At 26.8% G+C, this 21,067-nt stretch overlaps 1 protein-coding gene across 1 annotated transcript in view; it reads left to right on the top strand.

Moving 5' to 3' along the window:
- LOC129743438 (uncharacterized) overlaps positions 1-21,067 on the top strand; it is a 157,616-nt gene that overhangs the window by 107,120 nt on the left and 29,429 nt on the right. The gene's annotated exons all lie outside the window — the stretch shown is intronic.

Below are 21,067 nucleotides of genomic sequence, written 5' to 3' on the forward strand. Positions count from 1 at the left end.
AACACTTTACCGACAAGTCTAACCAATCATGAATAACCATAAAAAAACAATAAGTCTTATGTCAATTCGAAATTTTTTAGGGCGGGTTATTTTATCTAACAAATTTAATCTGCATTAACGATATTTGAAATCAAAAGTAATCTTTCTGATACTCAATTCATAATTTTGGTTTGTGGATCCTGTTGAATAACTCAAGTTGTTTAGTCAAAACTGACAAAAATGACAAAAATGACAAAAATGACAAAAATGACAAAAATGACAAAAATGACAAAAATGACAAAAATGACAAAAATGACAAAAATGACAAAAATGACAAAAATGACAAAAATGACAAAAATGACAAAAATGACAAAAATGACAAAAATGACAAAAATGACAAAAATGACAAAAATGACAAAAATGACAAAAATGACAAAAATGACAAAAATGACAAAAATGACAAAAATGACAAAAATGACAAAAATGACAAAAATGACAAAAATGACAAAAATGACAAAAATGACAAAAATGACAAAAATGACAAAAATGACAAAAATGACAAAAATGACAAAAATGACAAAAATGACAAAAATGACAAAAATGACAAAAATGACAAAAATGACAAAAATGACAAAAATGACAAAAATGACAAAAATGACAAAAATGACAAAAATGACAAAAATGACAAAAATGACAAAAATGACAAAAATGACAAAAATGACAAAAATGACAAAAATGACAAAAATGACAAAAATGACAAAAATGACAAAAATGACAAAAATGACAAAAATGACAAAAATGACAAAAATGACAAAAATGACAAAAATGACAAAAATGACAAAAATGACAAAAATGACAAAAATGACAAAAATGACAAAAATGACAAAAATGACAAAAATGACAAAAATGACAAAAATGACAAAAATGACAAAAATGACAAAAATGACAAAAATGACAAAAATGACAAAAATGACAAAAATGACAAAAATGACAAAAATGACAAAAATGACAAAAATGACAAAAATGACAAAAATGACAAAAATGACAAAAATGACAAAAATGACAAAAATGACAAAAATGACAAAAATGACAAAAATGACAAAAATGACAAAAATGACAAAAATGACAAAAATGACAAAAATGACAAAAATGACAAAAATGACAAAAATGACAAAAATGACAAAAATGACAAAAATGACAAAAATGACAAAAATGACAAAAATGACAAAAATGACAAAAATGACAAAAATGACAAAAATGACAAAAATGACAAAAATGACAAAAATGACAAAAATGACAAAAATGACAAAAATGACAAAAATGACAAAAATGACAAAAATGACAAAAATGACAAAAATGACAAAAATGACAAAAATGACAAAAATGACAAAAATGACAAAAATGACAAAAATGACAAAAATGACAAAAATGACAAAAATGACAAAAATGACAAAAATGACAAAAATGACAAAAATGACAAAAATGACAAAAATGACAAAAATGACAAAAATGACAAAAATGACAAAAATGACAAAAATGACAAAAATGACAAAAATGACAAAAATGACAAAAATGACAAAAATGACAAAAATGACAAAAATGACAAAAATGACAAAAATGACAAAAATGACAAAAATGACAAAAATGACAAAAATGACAAAAATGACAAAAATGACAAAAATGACAAAAATGACAAAAATGACAAAAATGACAAAAATGACAAAAATGACAAAAATGACAAAAATGACAAAAATGACAAAAATGACAAAAATGACAAAAATGACAAAAATGACAAAAATGACAAAAATGACAAAAATGACAAAAATGACAAAAATGACAAAAATGACAAAAATGACAAAAATGACAAAAATGACAAAAATGACAAAAATGACAAAAATGACAAAAATGACAAAAATGACAAAAATGACAAAAATGACAAAAATGACAAAAATGACAAAAATGACAAAAATGACAAAAATGACAAAAATGACAAAAATGACAAAAATGACAAAAATGACAAAAATGACAAAAATGACAAAAATGACAAAAATGACAAAAATGACAAAAATGACAAAAATGACAAAAATGACAAAAATGACAAAAATGACAAAAATGACAAAAATGACAAAAATGACAAAAATGACAAAAATGACAAAAATGACAAAAATGACAAAAATGACAAAAATGACAAAAATGACAAAAATGACAAAAATGACAAAAATGACAAAAATGACAAAAATGACAAAAATGACAAAAATGACAAAAATGACAAAAATGACAAAAATGACAAAAATGACAAAAATGACAAAAATGACAAAAATGACAAAAATGACAAAAATGACAAAAATGACAAAAATGACAAAAATGACAAAAATGACAAAAATGACAAAAATGACAAAAATGACAAAAATGACAAAAATGACAAAAATGACAAAAATGACAAAAATGACAAAAATGACAAAAATGACAAAAATGACAAAAATGACAAAAATGACAAAAATGACAAAAATGACAAAAATGACAAAAATGACAAAAATGACAAAAATGACAAAAATGACAAAAATGACAAAAATGACAAAAATGACAAAAATGACAAAAATGACAAAAATGACAAAAATGACAAAAATGACAAAAATGACAAAAATGACAAAAATGACAAAAATGACAAAAATGACAAAAATGACAAAAATGACAAAAATGACAAAAATGACAAAAATGACAAAAATGACAAAAATGACAAAAATGACAAAAATGACAAAAATGACAAAAATGACAAAAATGACAAAAATGACAAAAATGACAAAAATGACAAAAATGACAAAAATGACAAAAATGACAAAAATGACAAAAATGACAAAAATGACAAAAATGACAAAAATGACAAAAATGACAAAAATGACAAAAATGACAAAAATGACAAAAATGACAAAAATGACAAAAATGACAAAAATGACAAAAATGACAAAAATGACAAAAATGACAAAAATGACAAAAATGACAAAAATGACAAAAATGACAAAAATGACAAAAATGACAAAAATGACAAAAATGACAAAAATGACAAAAATGACAAAAATGACAAAAATGACAAAAATGACAAAAATGACAAAAATGACAAAAATGACAAAAATGACAAAAATGACAAAAATGACAAAAATGACAAAAATGACAAAAATGACAAAAATGACAAAAATGACAAAAATGACAAAAATGACAAAAATGACAAAAATGACAAAAATGACAAAAATGACAAAAATGACAAAAATGACAAAAATGACAAAAATGACAAAAATGACAAAAATGACAAAAATGACAAAAATGACAAAAATGACAAAAATGACAAAAATGACAAAAATGACAAAAATGACAAAAATGACAAAAATGACAAAAATGACAAAAATGACAAAAATGACAAAAATGACAAAAATGACAAAAATGACAAAAATGACAAAAATGACAAAAATGACAAAAATGACAAAAATGACAAAAATGACAAAAATGACAAAAATGACAAAAATGACAAAAATGACAAAAATGACAAAAATGACAAAAATGACAAAAATGACAAAAATGACAAAAATGACAAAAATGACAAAAATGACAAAAATGACAAAAATGACAAAAATGACAAAAATGACAAAAATGACAAAAATGACAAAAATGACAAAAATGACAAAAATGACAAAAATGACAAAAATGACAAAAATGACAAAAATGACAAAAATGACAAAAATGACAAAAATGACAAAAATGACAAAAATGACAAAAATGACAAAAATGACAAAAATGACAAAAATGACAAAAATGACAAAAATGACAAAAATGACAAAAATGACAAAAATGACAAAAATGACAAAAATGACAAAAATGACAAAAATGACAAAAATGACAAAAATGACAAAAATGACAAAAATGACAAAAATGACAAAAATGACAAAAATGACAAAAATGACAAAAATGACAAAAATGACAAAAATGACAAAAATGACAAAAATGACAAAAATGACAAAAATGACAAAAATGACAAAAATGACAAAAATGACAAAAATGACAAAAATGACAAAAATGACAAAAATGACAAAAATGACAAAAATGACAAAAATGACAAAAATGACAAAAATGACAAAAATGACAAAAATGACAAAAATGACAAAAATGACAAAAATGACAAAAATGACAAAAATGACAAAAATGACAAAAATGACAAAAATGACAAAAATGACAAAAATGACAAAAATGACAAAAATGACAAAAATGACAAAAATGACAAAAATGACAAAAATGACAAAAATGACAAAAATGACAAAAATGACAAAAATGACAAAAATGACAAAAATGACAAAAATGACAAAAATGACAAAAATGACAAAAATGACAAAAATGACAAAAATGACAAAAATGACAAAAATGACAAAAATGACAAAAATGACAAAAATGACAAAAATGACAAAAATGACAAAAATGACAAAAATGACAAAAATGACAAAAATGACAAAAATGACAAAAATGACAAAAATGACAAAAATGACAAAAATGACAAAAATGACAAAAATGACAAAAATGACAAAAATGACAAAAATGACAAAAATGACAAAAATGACAAAAATGACAAAAATGACAAAAATGACAAAAATGACAAAAATGACAAAAATGACAAAAATGACAAAAATGACAAAAATGACAAAAATGACAAAAATGACAAAAATGACAAAAATGACAAAAATGACAAAAATGACAAAAATGACAAAAATGACAAAAATGACAAAAATGACAAAAATGACAAAAATGACAAAAATGACAAAAATGACAAAAATGACAAAAATGACAAAAATGACAAAAATGACAAAAATGACAAAAATGACAAAAATGACAAAAATGACAAAAATGACAAAAATGACAAAAATGACAAAAATGACAAAAATGACAAAAATGACAAAAATGACAAAAATGACAAAAATGACAAAAATGACAAAAATGACAAAAATGACAAAAATGACAAAAATGACAAAAATGACAAAAATGACAAAAATGACAAAAATGACAAAAATGACAAAAATGACAAAAATGACAAAAATGACAAAAATGACAAAAATGACAAAAATGACAAAAATGACAAAAATGACAAAAATGACAAAAATGACAAAAATGACAAAAATGACAAAAATGACAAAAATGACAAAAATGACAAAAATGACAAAAATGACAAAAATGACAAAAATGACAAAAATGACAAAAATGACAAAAATGACAAAAATGACAAAAATGACAAAAATGACAAAAATGACAAAAATGACAAAAATGACAAAAATGACAAAAATGACAAAAATGACAAAAATGACAAAAATGACAAAAATGACAAAAATGACAAAAATGACAAAAATGACAAAAATGACAAAAATGACAAAAATGACAAAAATGACAAAAATGACAAAAATGACAAAAATGACAAAAATGACAAAAATGACAAAAATGACAAAAATGACAAAAATGACAAAAATGACAAAAATGACAAAAATGACAAAAATGACAAAAATGACAAAAATGACAAAAATGACAAAAATGACAAAAATGACAAAAATGACAAAAATGACAAAAATGACAAAAATGACAAAAATGACAAAAATGACAAAAATGACAAAAATGACAAAAATGACAAAAATGACAAAAATGACAAAAATGACAAAAATGACAAAAATGACAAAAATGACAAAAATGACAAAAATGACAAAAATGACAAAAATGACAAAAATGACAAAAATGACAAAAATGACAAAAATGACAAAAATGACAAAAATGACAAAAATGACAAAAATGACAAAAATGACAAAAATGACAAAAATGACAAAAATGACAAAAATGACAAAAATGACAAAAATGACAAAAATGACAAAAATGACAAAAATGACAAAAATGACAAAAATGACAAAAATGACAAAAATGACAAAAATGACAAAAATGACAAAAATGACAAAAATGACAAAAATGACAAAAATGACAAAAATGACAAAAATGACAAAAATGACAAAAATGACAAAAATGACAAAAATGACAAAAATGACAAAAATGACAAAAATGACAAAAATGACAAAAATGACAAAAATGACAAAAATGACAAAAATGACAAAAATGACAAAAATGACAAAAATGACAAAAATGACAAAAATGACAAAAATGACAAAAATGACAAAAATGACAAAAATGACAAAAATGACAAAAATGACAAAAATGACAAAAATGACAAAAATGACAAAAATGACAAAAATGACAAAAATGACAAAAATGACAAAAATGACAAAAATGACAAAAATGACAAAAATGACAAAAATGACAAAAATGACAAAAATGACAAAAATGACAAAAATGACAAAAATGACAAAAATGACAAAAATGACAAAAATGACAAAAATGACAAAAATGACAAAAATGACAAAAATGACAAAAATGACAAAAATGACAAAAATGACAAAAATGACAAAAATGACAAAAATGACAAAAATGACAAAAATGACAAAAATGACAAAAATGACAAAAATGACAAAAATGACAAAAATGACAAAAATGACAAAAATGACAAAAATGACAAAAATGACAAAAATGACAAAAATGACAAAAATGACAAAAATGACAAAAATGACAAAAATGACAAAAATGACAAAAATGACAAAAATGACAAAAATGACAAAAATGACAAAAATGACAAAAATGACAAAAATGACAAAAATGACAAAAATGACAAAAATGACAAAAATGACAAAAATGACAAAAATGACAAAAATGACAAAAATGACAAAAATGACAAAAATGACAAAAATGACAAAAATGACAAAAATGACAAAAATGACAAAAATGACAAAAATGACAAAAATGACAAAAATGACAAAAATGACAAAAATGACAAAAATGACAAAAATGACAAAAATGACAAAAATGACAAAAATGACAAAAATGACAAAAATGACAAAAATGACAAAAATGACAAAAATGACAAAAATGACAAAAATGACAAAAATGACAAAAATGACAAAAATGACAAAAATGACAAAAATGACAAAAATGACAAAAATGACAAAAATGACAAAAATGACAAAAATGACAAAAATGACAAAAATGACAAAAATGACAAAAATGACAAAAATGACAAAAATGACAAAATGACAAAAATGACAAAAATGACAAAAATGACAAAAATGACAAAAATGACAAAAATGACAAAAATGACAAAAATGACAAAAATGACAAAAATGACAAAAATGACAAAAATGACAAAAATGACAAAAATGACAAAAATGACAAAAATGACAAAAATGACAAAAATGACAAAAATGACAAAAATGACAAAAATGACAAAAATGACAAAAATGACAAAAATGACAAAAATGACAAAAATGACAAAAATGACAAAAATGACAAAAATGACAAAAATGACAAAAATGACAAAAATGACAAAAATGACAAAAATGACAAAAATGACAAAAATGACAAAAATGACAAAAATGACAAAAATGACAAAAATGACAAAAATGACAAAAATGACAAAAATGACAAAAATGACAAAAATGACAAAAATGACAAAAATGACAAAAATGACAAAAATGACAAAAATGACAAAAATGACAAAAATGACAAAAATGACAAAAATGACAAAAATGACAAAAATGACAAAAATGACAAAAATGACAAAATGACAAAAATGACAAAAATGACAAAAATGACAAAAATGACAAAAATGACAAAAATGACAAAAATGACAAAAATGACAAAAATGACAAAAATGACAAAAATGACAAAAATGACAAAAATGACAAAAATGACAAAAATGACAAAAATGACAAAAATGACAAAAATGACAAAAATGACAAAAATGACAAAAATGACAAAAATGACAAAAATGACAAAAATGACAAAATGACAAAAATGACAAAATGACAAAAATGACAAAAATGACAAAAATGACAAAAATGACAAAAATGACAAAAATGACAAAATGACAAAAATGACAAAAATGACAAAAATGACAAAAATGACAAAAATGACAAAAATGACAAAAATGACAAAAATGACAAAAATGACAAAAATGACAAAAATGACAAAAATGACAAAAATGACAAAAATGACAAAAATGACAAAAATGACAAAAATGACAAAAATGACAAAAATGACAAAAATGACAAAAATGACAAAAATGACAAAAATGACAAAAATGACAAAAATGACAAAAATGACAAAAATGACAAAAATGACAAAAATGACAAAAATGACAAAAATGACAAAAATGACAAAAATGACAAAATGACAAAAATGACAAAAATGACAAAAATGACAAAAATGACAAAAATGACAAAAATGACAAAAATGACAAAAATGACAAAAATGACAAAAATGACAAAAATGACAAAAATGACAAAAATGACAAAAATGACGAAAATGACAAAAATGACAAAAATGACAAAAATATCAAAAATGACAAAAATGACAAAATACAAAATGACAAAGACAAAAATGACAAAAATGACAAAAATGACAAAAATGACAAAAATGACAAAAATGACAAAAATGACAAAAATGACAAAAATGACAAAAATGACAAAAATGACAAAAATGACAAAAATGACAAAAATGACAAAAATGACAAAAATGACAAAAATGACAAAAATGACAAAAATGACAAAAATGACAAAAATGACAAAAATGACAAAAATGACAAAAATGACAAAAATGACAAAAATGACAAAAATGACAAAAATGACAAAAATGACAAAAATGACAAAAATGACAAAAATGACAAAAATGACAAAAATGACAAAAATGACAAAAATGACAAAAATGACAAAAATGACAAAAATGACAAAAATGACAAAAATGACAAAAATGACAAAAATGACAAAAATGACAAAAATGACAAAAATGACAAAAATGACAAAAATGACAAAAATGACAAAAATGACAAAAATGACAAAAATGACAAAAATGACAAAAATGACAAAAATGACAAAAATGACAAAAATGACAAAAATGACAAAAATGACAAAAATGACAAAAATGACAAAAATGACAAAAATGACAAAAATGACAAAAATGACAAAAATGACAAAAATGACAAAAATGACAAAAATGACAAAAATGACAAAAATGACAAAAATGACAAAAATGACAAAAATGACAAAAATGACAAAAATGACAAAAATGACAAAAATGACAAAAATGACAAAAATGACAAAAATGACAAAAATGACAAAAATGACAAAAATGACAAAAATGACAAAAATGACAAAAATGACAAAAATGACAAAAATGACAAAAATGACAAAAATGACAAAAATGACAAAAATGACAAAAATGACAAAAATGACAAAAATGACAAAAATGACAAAAATGACAAAAATGACAAAAATAACAAAAATGACAAAAATGACAAAAATGACAAAAATGACAAAAATGACAAAAATGACAAAAATGACAAAAATGACAAAAATGACAAAAATGACAAAAATGACAAAAATGACAAAAATGACAAAAATGACAAAAATGACAAAAATGACAAAAATGACAAAAATGACAAAAATAACAAAAATGACAAAAATGACAAAAATGACAAAAATGACAAAAATGACAAAAATGACAAAAATGACAAAAATGACAAAAATGACAAAAATGACAAAAATAACAAAAATGACAAAAATGACAAAAATGACAAAAATGACAAAAATGATAAAAATGACAAAAATGACAAAAATGACAAAAATGACAAAAATGACAAAAATGACAAAAATGACAAAAATGACAAAAATGACAAAAATGACAAAATGACAAAAATGACAAAAATGACAAAAATGACAAAAATGACAAAAATGACAAAAATGACAAAAATGACAAAAATGACAAAAATGACAAAAATGACAAAAATGACAAAAATGACAAAAATGACAAAAATGACAAAAATGACAAAAATGACAAAAATGACAAAAATGACAAAAATGACAAAAATGACAAAAATGACAAAAATGACAAAAATGACAAAAATGACAAAAATGACAAAAATGACAAAAATGACAAAAATGACAAAAATGACAAAAATGACAAAAATGACAAAAATGACAAAAATGACAAAAATGACAAAAATGACAAAAATGACAAAAATGACAAAAATGACAAAAATGACAAAATGACAAAAATGACAAAAATGACAAAAATGACAAAAATGACAAAAATGACAAAAATGACAAAAATGACAAAAATGACAAAAATGACAAAAATGACAAAATGACAAAAATGACAAAAATGACAAAAATGACAAAAATGACAAAAATGACAAAAATGACAAAAATGACAAAAATGACAAAAATGACAAAAATGACAAAAATGACAAAAATGACAAAAATGACAAAAATGACAAAAATGACAAAAATGACAAAAATGACAAAAATGACAAAATGACAAAAATGACAAAAATGACAAAAATGACAAAAATGACAAAAATGACAAAAATGACAAAAATGACAAAAATGACAAAAATGACAAAAATGACAAAAATGACAAAAATGACAAAAATGACAAAATGACAAAAATGACAAAAATGACAAAAATGACAAAAATGACAAAAATGACAAAAATGACAAAAATGACAAAAATGACAAAAATGACAAAAATGACAAAAATGACAAAAATGACAAAAATGACAAAAATGACAAAAATGACAAAAATGACAAAAATGACAAAAATGACAAAAATGACAAAATGACAAAATGACAAAAATGACAAAAATGACAAAAATGACAAAAATGACAAAAATGACAAAAATGACAAAAATGACAAAAATGACAAAAATGACAAAAATGACAAAATGACAAAGATGACAAAAATGACAAAAATGACAAAAATGACAAAAATGACAAAAATGACAAAAATGACAAAAATGACAAAAATGACAAAAATGACAAAAATGACAAAAATGACAAAAATGACAAAATTGACAAAATTGACAAAAATGACAAAAATGACAAAAATGACAAATATGACAAAAATTTCAAAATGACAAAAATGACAAAAATGACAAAAATGACAAAAATGACAAAAATGACAAAAATGACAAAAATGACAAAAATGACAAAATGACAAAAATGACAAAAATGACAAAAATGACAAAAATGACAAAAATGACAAAAATGACAAAAATGACAAAAATGACAAAAATGACAAAAATGACAAAAATGACAAAAATGACAAAAATGACAAAAATGACAAAAATGACAAAAATGACAAAAATGACAAAAATGACAAAAATGACAAAAATGACAAAAATGACAAAAATGACAAAAATGACAAAAATGACAAAAATGACAAAAATGACAAAAATGACAAAAATGACAAAAATGACAAAAATGACAAAAATGACAAAAATGACAAAAATGACAAAAATGACAAAAATGACAAAAATGACAAAAATGACAAAAATGACAAAAATGACAAAAATGACAAAAATGACAAAAATGACAAAAATGACAAAAATGACAAAAATGACAAAAATGACAAAAATGACAAAAATGACAAAAATGACAAAAATGACAAAAATGACAAAAATGACAAAAATGACAAAAATGACAAAAATGACAAAAATGACAAAAATGACAAAAATGACAAAAATGACAAAAATGACAAAAATGACAAAAATGACAAAAATGACAAAAATGACAAAAATGACAAAAATGACAAAAATGACAAAAATGACAAAAATGACAAAAATGACAAAAATGACAAAAATGACAAAAATGACAAAAATGACAAAAATGACAAAAATGACAAAAATGACAAAAATGACAAAAATGACAAAAATGACAAAAATGACAAAAATGACAAAAATGACAAAAATGACAAAAATGACAAAAATGACAAAAATGACAAAAATGACAAAAATGACAAAAATGACAAAAATGACAAAAATGACAAAAATGACAAAAATGACAAAAATGACAAAAATGACAAAAATGACAAAAATGACAAAAATGACAAAAATGACAAAAATGACAAAAATGACAAAAATGACAAAAATGATAAAAATGACAAAAATGACAAAAATGACAAACATGACAAACATGACAAACATGACAAACATGACAAAAATGACAAAAATGACAAAAATGACAAAAATGACAAAAATGACAAAAATGACAAAAATGACAAAAATGACAAACATGACAAAAATGACAAAAATGGCAAAAATGACAAAAATGACAAAAATGACAAAAATGACAAAAATGACAAAAATGACAAAAATGACAAAAATGACAAAAATGACAAAAATGACAAAAATGACAAAAATGATAAAAATGATAAAAATGACAAAAATGACAAAAATGACAAAAATGACAAAAATGACAAAAATGACAAAAATGACAAAAATGACAAAAATAACAAAAATAACAAAAATGACCAAAAATGACCAAAAATGACAAAAATGACAAAAATGACAAAAATGACAAAAATGACAAAAATGACAAAAATGACAAAAATGACAAAAATGACAAAAATGACAAAAATGACAAAAATGACAAAAATGACAAAAATGACAAAAATGACAAAAATGACAAAAATGACAAAAATGACAAAAATGACAAAAATGACAAAAATGACAAAAATGACAAAAATGACAAAAATGACAAAAATGACAAAAATGACAAAAATGACAAAAATGACCAAAATGACAAAAATAACAAAACTAACAAAAATGACCAAAAATGCCAAAAATGACCAAAAATTACAAAAATTACAAATATGACAAAAATGACAAACGATGTATGGTTTTCGAAAAATTATTTTTATAAATAAAAACTACCTACTATTAAGATTAAACATTCAAAATTATATGAAATTTCAATGTGATTATTTAAAAATTTCATTTTGGAAATTTTAACTCTTCCTTTTTATATGAATTACCCACAAAAATCCATTTTTTATTTTCGTTTGAACTCATCGAATCATAAAATGGATAATCGAATCATAAAAAAATGCTTTTTTTTTTCAGTCTGAGGACGTTAAATTGTAAATTTTTTTGTGCATTATTTTTGTAAAATGCAGTGGCGTATAGCCAGAAATAATTTTTATAGGAAAAAGGGGTAAAGTCGTGATAATAAAAAAAAAACAAATATGTAATATTAAATAATTACTGGTTTCACTTTACCTTGACCTGACACTTCTCGGAAGTGATTTTTGTTATCATGCTTCGTTATTCAATGAATGAAGTTTCCTGACAAGGAATATGAATTTTATTTAACTAAAATGAGAATGTAACAAAAAAAATATCAAAAGGGGAACATACTGGAATGACACCCTAGCTTAAGTCCCTCTTTTTCTTACTACTTTCACGTTTGTACATTTGATCATACTTTGTAAATAAACTAAAATACATTTCAAAATCCACTCATTTTCAACCGAAGACAATCGATAATTAATCAAACTAGATAACAAATAATTAATCCGTTACTTCCCACGATTTTTTTTAAATATTTGAACAACAAAAAGCTTTTGTAAGGAAAGAGTTTATACAATTATTGACTGCATCATAGTAGATTTACAAACTTGATAAAGACGCAAATGTTGTGAATCACTTGTGCTACCATAGGATGTAGAGGGTTAAACACATTGACAACTCTTATTCTTACCCCTCCTGTTCCTAGCTACGTTCTTGCTTGACCACATATTTATATTATGTATTATAGAGTTAATGAGTTTGATCTTGAACAATACACTGTGGATAACCGAGTTTTAATATAAAGTACAACTACTATACTAGCCCCTGACCCCCCTAACTCCGTCCAAAGCTGATAAAAATATTATTTTGTGAATTAAAGTACTAAATTACTTAAAAAATCAAAATAAATATTTAAAAAAAAATATTTTTTTTAAACTCCGGATAATCGAGTCCAAAATTCCGGATAATCGAATCCCGGATAATCGAGTCTCCGGATAATCGAGTCCGACCTGTACCTGATTACCTGAGAAAACACCGTTTTTTGGCAAAAAAATCAATTAAAGAGGAGATTCTCGCCTATCCTATCCTCACTTTCAATGAAAAAATTCGATTTTTTATTTTAAAACCAAAGTTCTCTGAAATATACAAGTAAGGTTATTTCTCTCTATTCAAAAGTATTGGTAAGAGGACCAGGAAAATAATTATGGAAACAACTGGAAATTGTATGAAGTTTTTCAGGAAATCACTTTTCTCTACTTTGATAATCAACAAAATTTTGAAAAAAAAATACACTGATGCGTTTTGATTTAACTTACAATAGTCGGCTTTTCAAAACATAGCTAAATAAAAGTAAAATGCAATGGCACTTTTGACGATTGGAAATCAAAATTCGATGATATTTTTGTCTTGTCTGATCTTTTTACTGTGCGATTAAAAAAACAACAAATTAACTTTCTTCACCAAAATTTGAAGCCTGTTAGTTTATTAAATCTTTAACATGTGTTCAGCTTTCAACATAGAAGAACGACGATGAAGATTTTCATCTCAAGCTTTTCTGAACACTTAGTGAAATTCTTTGGTCTTTTTCCGAAAAATATTTTTTCGGATTATTTTTCAAGGACTTTGAATGACGGAAAACTCAAGAAATGTATCTGAATAACGCTGAAAAAGATATTTGAGTAACATTTTATAAAAATCCATAGAGAAACTCGACAGATATGTTGGTTTTTGTAAATAGTGTCAAATTGGCACTCCAGATACTGTAACGGGTAAAATTCCTGGGACTGATGAGGGTCATAAAGTCCCAAAAAGTATGTTTTCCAATAATCCTATTATTTGCCGAAATTATAAAAAAAGAATATTTCGACCATACCTTGCATCTGTTTTATGATGAATTTAAGAATTCATCAATTCAATTTAAGAAATTTTTTTTTCTTATCTAGCTAGCTTGCGATGTTGTTTGATATTGATGAAGGTAAAATGTTATTTTTCCCTTCATTCATATATAACTCCTAATGTAGATCAAGTGAAGATTAGTCTTTCAAATAAAATTTATTATCATCAACTTTGAACAGTATTGGAAACATTTTCACCAGCAAAGCAAATAGTGTACTCCTTGACGCAGGGAAGATATTTTTTGTTTGAAATGCTGGTTTAACAAGCACCTGAATTCAACGTTATGGTTGATATGGATAAGTTCAACCCTTCATTTCATTATTTTTATTATTTATTTTATTTAGGACATTTTAGCAACTTTTTGGCATTCGTGTCCGAGAAATTCTTAACCTACCTTACTCTATTAAATTTTGTTATACAATTCAACATCCTTAAGAAATCGTAAGATAGCTATTTCTTTTGCTAAGTCCCTCCATGTCATGATTTTTTTTATTTTTCCTTAAAAATCATTTTTAACAGTTGGAAATTCTTAGTACATCAAAAATAAAAATTAAAATAAAATACAATTTTTCACCTTTTCCACACATTAATTGTTTCAAATATGTTACTTTATGAAACGAAGGGTTAACGAAGGGATTTGTTGAGAGAATAAAAAATTTCTAAAATTTAACACGCGTTTTCGTACTTGGAATGTAAAAGTCCACAATATAAATAATATATTCTAGATAATTAACTTAAACCACTAACATTAAATCACATTTGAAAATGCACCTTCCATTATCAAATTCTCATTTAATTTTATTCCTCAATTGAATAAAATATTACTCAATTATCAAACCGTTTTGCATTTTCCTGCTTTCACAATTTAAACAAAAATACCGGGAGCGATGCACGTTATTTTTGAATGAATATGGAGCCCTTTATGAATCGCACCCACCTGCTCGAACCAGGGAGTGAGCAATAATTTTCCACCCTCCACCCTTGATTATCATTTTCGAACGCGAGATGATATTCGAATCACGTATCCCGCCTTCGTTCGGAACCGGACACACGGGAATGGAAAATACATTCTCATTTTCCCGAGTGCCTTTCCGATGGAAAAAAAACGATAAAAAAACACATCGGAAGAAACCATGTGACTCTGTTTGGGAAAGAAAAATATTCGGAACCGGACATTCCAAATTTATTCAAGTAAGAAATCAACATTTTCACACTTTACACCCTATGGTCGGTATTTCCGGTAAATGAGCGAGCAGACAGCTCCCCGTGGGCAGAGCAGCCATTCAAAACAGCTCCCACGAAATGGTTGGTCTTTCTTTCTGGCTCGGGGTTGTGTAACGGTGGGAAACTTTTCGAAAGTAGGTGGTTGTTAGCTTCTCCTTCTCGATTTCTTTGCATATGCAAAGTGGTTCGTGGAGCTTGGAAGACAAAGCAAAACGGTTTATTGGTCACAGTGATTTTTTCTAGATAAAAAAGTTTGTTTTAACTTGTGCCTAATTAGTCATTTAAAAGAAGAGAATTTGGAAAAATCGGAATTTGGAGACAAAAATTAAAAATTATTTAATAAAATAGTGCATCGGGGTAAATCAGTCGGATTTGAACATTGTATCCAAAATCAATACAAACTTCACGCTGAAATTCATATGTGTGAAAATTTTATGCTACTACTTATTTAGAACTGCATTGCTAATTGATGAATACATACTGCTAAACAAACAACTAAAAAGGGCGTGTGATATAGCTCTGTTGGCAAGTCTGTTGTCTCCTGAGCAGATGTCCCATAAAAGATATGAATTTTATAGCAAGAAATTATTTAATTGCATTTAGCATCTGTGGCAGCTAACTTCTAGCCTGATTAACCGTAGAATAAAAATGAAAAAAACGCTGACAGCTTTTAAGCATAGTCAATGAGTTTATTAGTTCATAGAACTTTGGCATAATCATTCCATGATATTTTTGAAAACACTATCTTGCAAAACCTGTCATTTTTTATTTCTTTTTTTAATGGATCTTGATTTTTTTGAAACGATTTAAAATTTTTTCAGAAAATACTGAGCTGCAACGTATGTTCGAAAAAAAAAATTAATCTTTAATATAGGCAAACGCAAAAGTTTTCAAAAAAATATTACAAACATATCTTAACATTTAAGAGGTTTACTTGCCGAAACTTATTTTTTCAAAGATAAACAAAATCAATGCGCCAATTAAGAAATATACCAAATTATCTCATATTTTACACCGATGCCTTATGACTCGAAGGATATAAAATTGAAGATATAAGAGAAAAAGTTTTATTTCTAATCAATCTTATGTGCAAGCTTCAACTAACCAGTTCTCACCTGGTTTGTCGTTTTTTTAATTTTTTTTTTTTGCACTTGTCACTGAAGTTTAAATCACGAATCAGCATAAATAGTTGTGGCTCCAGAGACAAACTTCAATACAACAAAGATTCAGATAATAATAAATTTGAAGAAAAAGATTGACTTTCATCCTCAATCAGATTTTGTGCTGAAAATTTGTTCAAATGTTAGAGATTCTCAATCTGTTTTCAAGAACGCCCGGAACGATTACCACGACGTTAACAGCAGACAGTTGTGTCCTCTGCAACCAATGCAATCAGTATCAGTGAGGATGTGAGGATGTGCCTCATGCGGCCTTTTTTGGTTGGCTAGCAGAGTACAATTACGAAGAACCTCGGGTCGACTTTGACGAGGGGGTGACACTAATCAAGAAATCCAAAATATCGTGTAGTGTGTACATTATTAAATTTCGTCAACTGTTTTACAAGTAAACTACTATATTTATATATTTTATTTACAAATATTTTACAGAGGGAATGCATCTGGGGATAACCCAAAGAAACTTTGCAAGCGGAGTGGTAGCCAACCATTGTAGGTTTCTGAGGGTTGGATGCCTTTTCTCGACGAACCATCGGCCGTGGAAGCCTTCGGGTCAACCACACAGACATAGGCAGGACCTTGCTACCGATGGGGGAATCATACATACATACATACATACATACAAATGAAAAGTTGAAAACAAACTTTAGCTAATTTCGTTTATGTTTGGTAGGTGTAAGGCTATGATCATTTAAAATCCGGACACATTATTTCGGTGATAGCTACGTTACTATAGCTGGGATATGCAATATTTTAGTACCGTTGTGTTGGTTATAAAATGGAATATCTTGCCTATTTTTTCAGATCTTTCAGATAACGTGTGTTTGAGATATTACGATGCAAAAAGACATGGTAAAAATAATTTTGCACAATCGCCTCGGGCATTTTTCATTGTTGACTTGGAAGCTCATGAATTGTTGATTTGTTCTGAATTTTTTGGCCCAAATGGTTAAGAAGAATAAGGAGCCACTCTAGGATGTTAACGAAGTTCAAACCAAGCATCGGAGTGGGACCCTTGATCTCAAATATGAGTAAAAAGTCTAAGGTAATTGAGAATAATTGAAAATAGACCCCTTAACTATGCAGTAAATCCGTTTCCGGCATTTACTGCATAGTTAAGGGGTCTGTTGCCTGACTAGTAGACATCAAGTAAATAACTAATAGTGAGCAGTTTCATAGATCGAAATCTGTGCCAATGATTTTTACGCAATGTGACGGATGTGTTCTGATGAACAAATAAATTTCTGTTAAAATCGAATTTTACAGGATCAAATTGAGATGCCTACTCATGAAAAGGTTCGAACCAGATTCCAATTGGTTTTTCCAGGTGAATTTGTGTAAAATAACATGATTTTGCAAAGGTTTTGCTTCTGTGATAAAAAATAATACATCAATACGTGACTGGATAAAGTATGCAAAAATGAAAAAAGGATTTCATAATAAAGTTAGAGTATTTCTTGTAATGAACGATATTATTTTTATTATTTTTACATTAAACAAGCTGACCCGGTTAACATCGTTTTACTTTCTTTAGTATAAATCGTAATAAATCTTCAATTTCATCTACACGTCCTTAACTGCATCGTGCTCGCGAATAGATTCTTATGGAAATCGTAACAAATAAAGTTGAATTTGTATTGGGACCACCTTCCATAAAAAGTGAGATCCTTGAAACTATTATACAAACCATCTCTGACCCAAAAAACCCTCAGATACCAAATTTCACTTCATTCCGACCGACCATTCATACGTGATGTTGTTACAAAGAAAACGCCTCCAGTTTTATATATAAGAAGATGTGAAGAGATAATTTTGTATGGGGACCCTCCTTTCATCAAAAGTGAGATTCTTGAAAGGGAACATCCATAAATGACGTAGCATTTGAGGGGGAGGGGGGGAGTTTGACTTTGTGTGACGATGTGTGACGAGAGGGGGGGTAGGGGTCCAAGTAAAGCTACGTAGCTTTAATTAAATATCGAAAAAAAAATCAAAATTGAGCAAAATTATGCCTAATTCAATCCAGTCTAAACATGTAGCTTTTGACTCCTACTGCCCGACTGTTTTCAAGCGTATCAAGGAGCGTACATGCAAGAAATGCAATTCAATTTATATTTTGCTTCAAATGTTCTCCAAAAGGAGCATAGCAAAATCTACAAAGCCCCAGCCTCGGATAGAAAGATTCGTCCAAAGCGAATTGTAGGCAAAAGAGGACACGAAGTGCTGGTCATCACTCCGGAGGACGATAGAGAGTGAGTGGAGGCAGCTGACATCGCAGATGCAATTATTCCTGCCGAACAGACGATGGAGGAAAGCTGCCCATCGATTTCATTGGAATTCCGAATGGAGATAATTTCGACCGACGCAACTGATTGAATACTTACTAGCTATCCTGTTTGTTGAAAGGTAGCTTGATTTTTTTTGACTGATTGATATGCTTTTTCAAACTTCCATTTATAACTTCTTTCTCTTTTTATGTTAATTTTTGTATTATTCTTGCAAAATGCTTATAATAAAAGTAAAAATTAAAAACCGATTTTTAAAAATGGGGGGGGGGGGGGGGGTTTATTAAAGCTACGTTATTATCTAGGGGGGTCTATGACTTTGTGACGAAATGCTACGAGGGGGGAGGGGGGTGTATAAAAACTCAAAAAAAAAGCTACGTCATTTATGGATGTTCCCAAACTATTATACAAACCATCTCTGACCCAAAAAACCCTCGGATACCAAATTTCACTTCATTCCGACCGACCATTCATACGTGATGTTGTTAAAAAAAAAACGCCTCCATTTTTATATATAAGATATCATATTAACAACTTAAGCGCCGATGTGGTCTAGCGGATAGGCTGGTGCGAGTCTGGTCTTGGTATGCCAGGCGAACTGGGTTCGATTCCCGGTATCGGCAAGAAAACTTTTGGGTTCGAATCCCATAAGTGGCCGACAGGTAAGATGTGTTTCCTCATATAACTGACTATATAATAAGAATGGTCAATCAGTTGCCAGCTGGCCAGGTATATACACGGATGCCGGAATGCCTGTAAGTAAACTAGCCCACCTGATTGACTCGTTCTTCCAAAATAAACCTACATTAACACAATACATTCATCCATAACAGTTCATACAAAGCCATGGGGTCCGGGTATGATGTACGCGTTGCATTGGAGATTCGTCGTACTTAATAATCTAAAGATTGCATGTGAGCACATACTTAGGCAGAAACTGCGGTGAATCCGTGCACCCATGGTGGATAACCAACATACATACATACATAAGATATCATATTAACAACTTCATTTACTCCATAGAAAGTTTTTCGATCAAATGAATAGTTTTTAAAATACACACGTTTGTAACTGTCCGGATTCTAAATGATCATAGCCTTAGCAAAGCACACCGGGTCAGCTAGTTGATTAAAAAGAATACAAACGGTCCGGTTTGGCCCGTTTGCCCGGCCGTAGCCTAAGCTTCTCTGCAAAAATAATCGAAATATTCGAATTAAAGTATTTATTTTTTTATGTCCATTGACGAATTTCTTAGTAAGTTTTATAAAAAAAAATGAACAATTTTGGAAAGCCTCACAATGTGATTCAAGATCTTCTGATGTGTTGAAAAAATGGCTCTAGAGTTTTTCTGGAATAAATCCTGGTTTTTACTCTAATTTAATGTGGAAAATTATGAAAATATGTACCCGGATTTTGATAGGTTTTAAAACAAATGGGATGAATCGACCAATACGATGAAAATCCCAGAAAAAAAGTTTTGAAATAAAGAAGATATTATTTGCCCTGATTTGAAACAGGGTTTTCAAACTTAAACTGATATGATTTCT

This window comes from Uranotaenia lowii, chromosome 2 (assembly GCF_029784155.1).
Source record: "Uranotaenia lowii strain MFRU-FL chromosome 2, ASM2978415v1, whole genome shotgun sequence".
NCBI classification, from domain to species: domain Eukaryota; kingdom Metazoa; phylum Arthropoda; class Insecta; order Diptera; family Culicidae; genus Uranotaenia; species Uranotaenia lowii.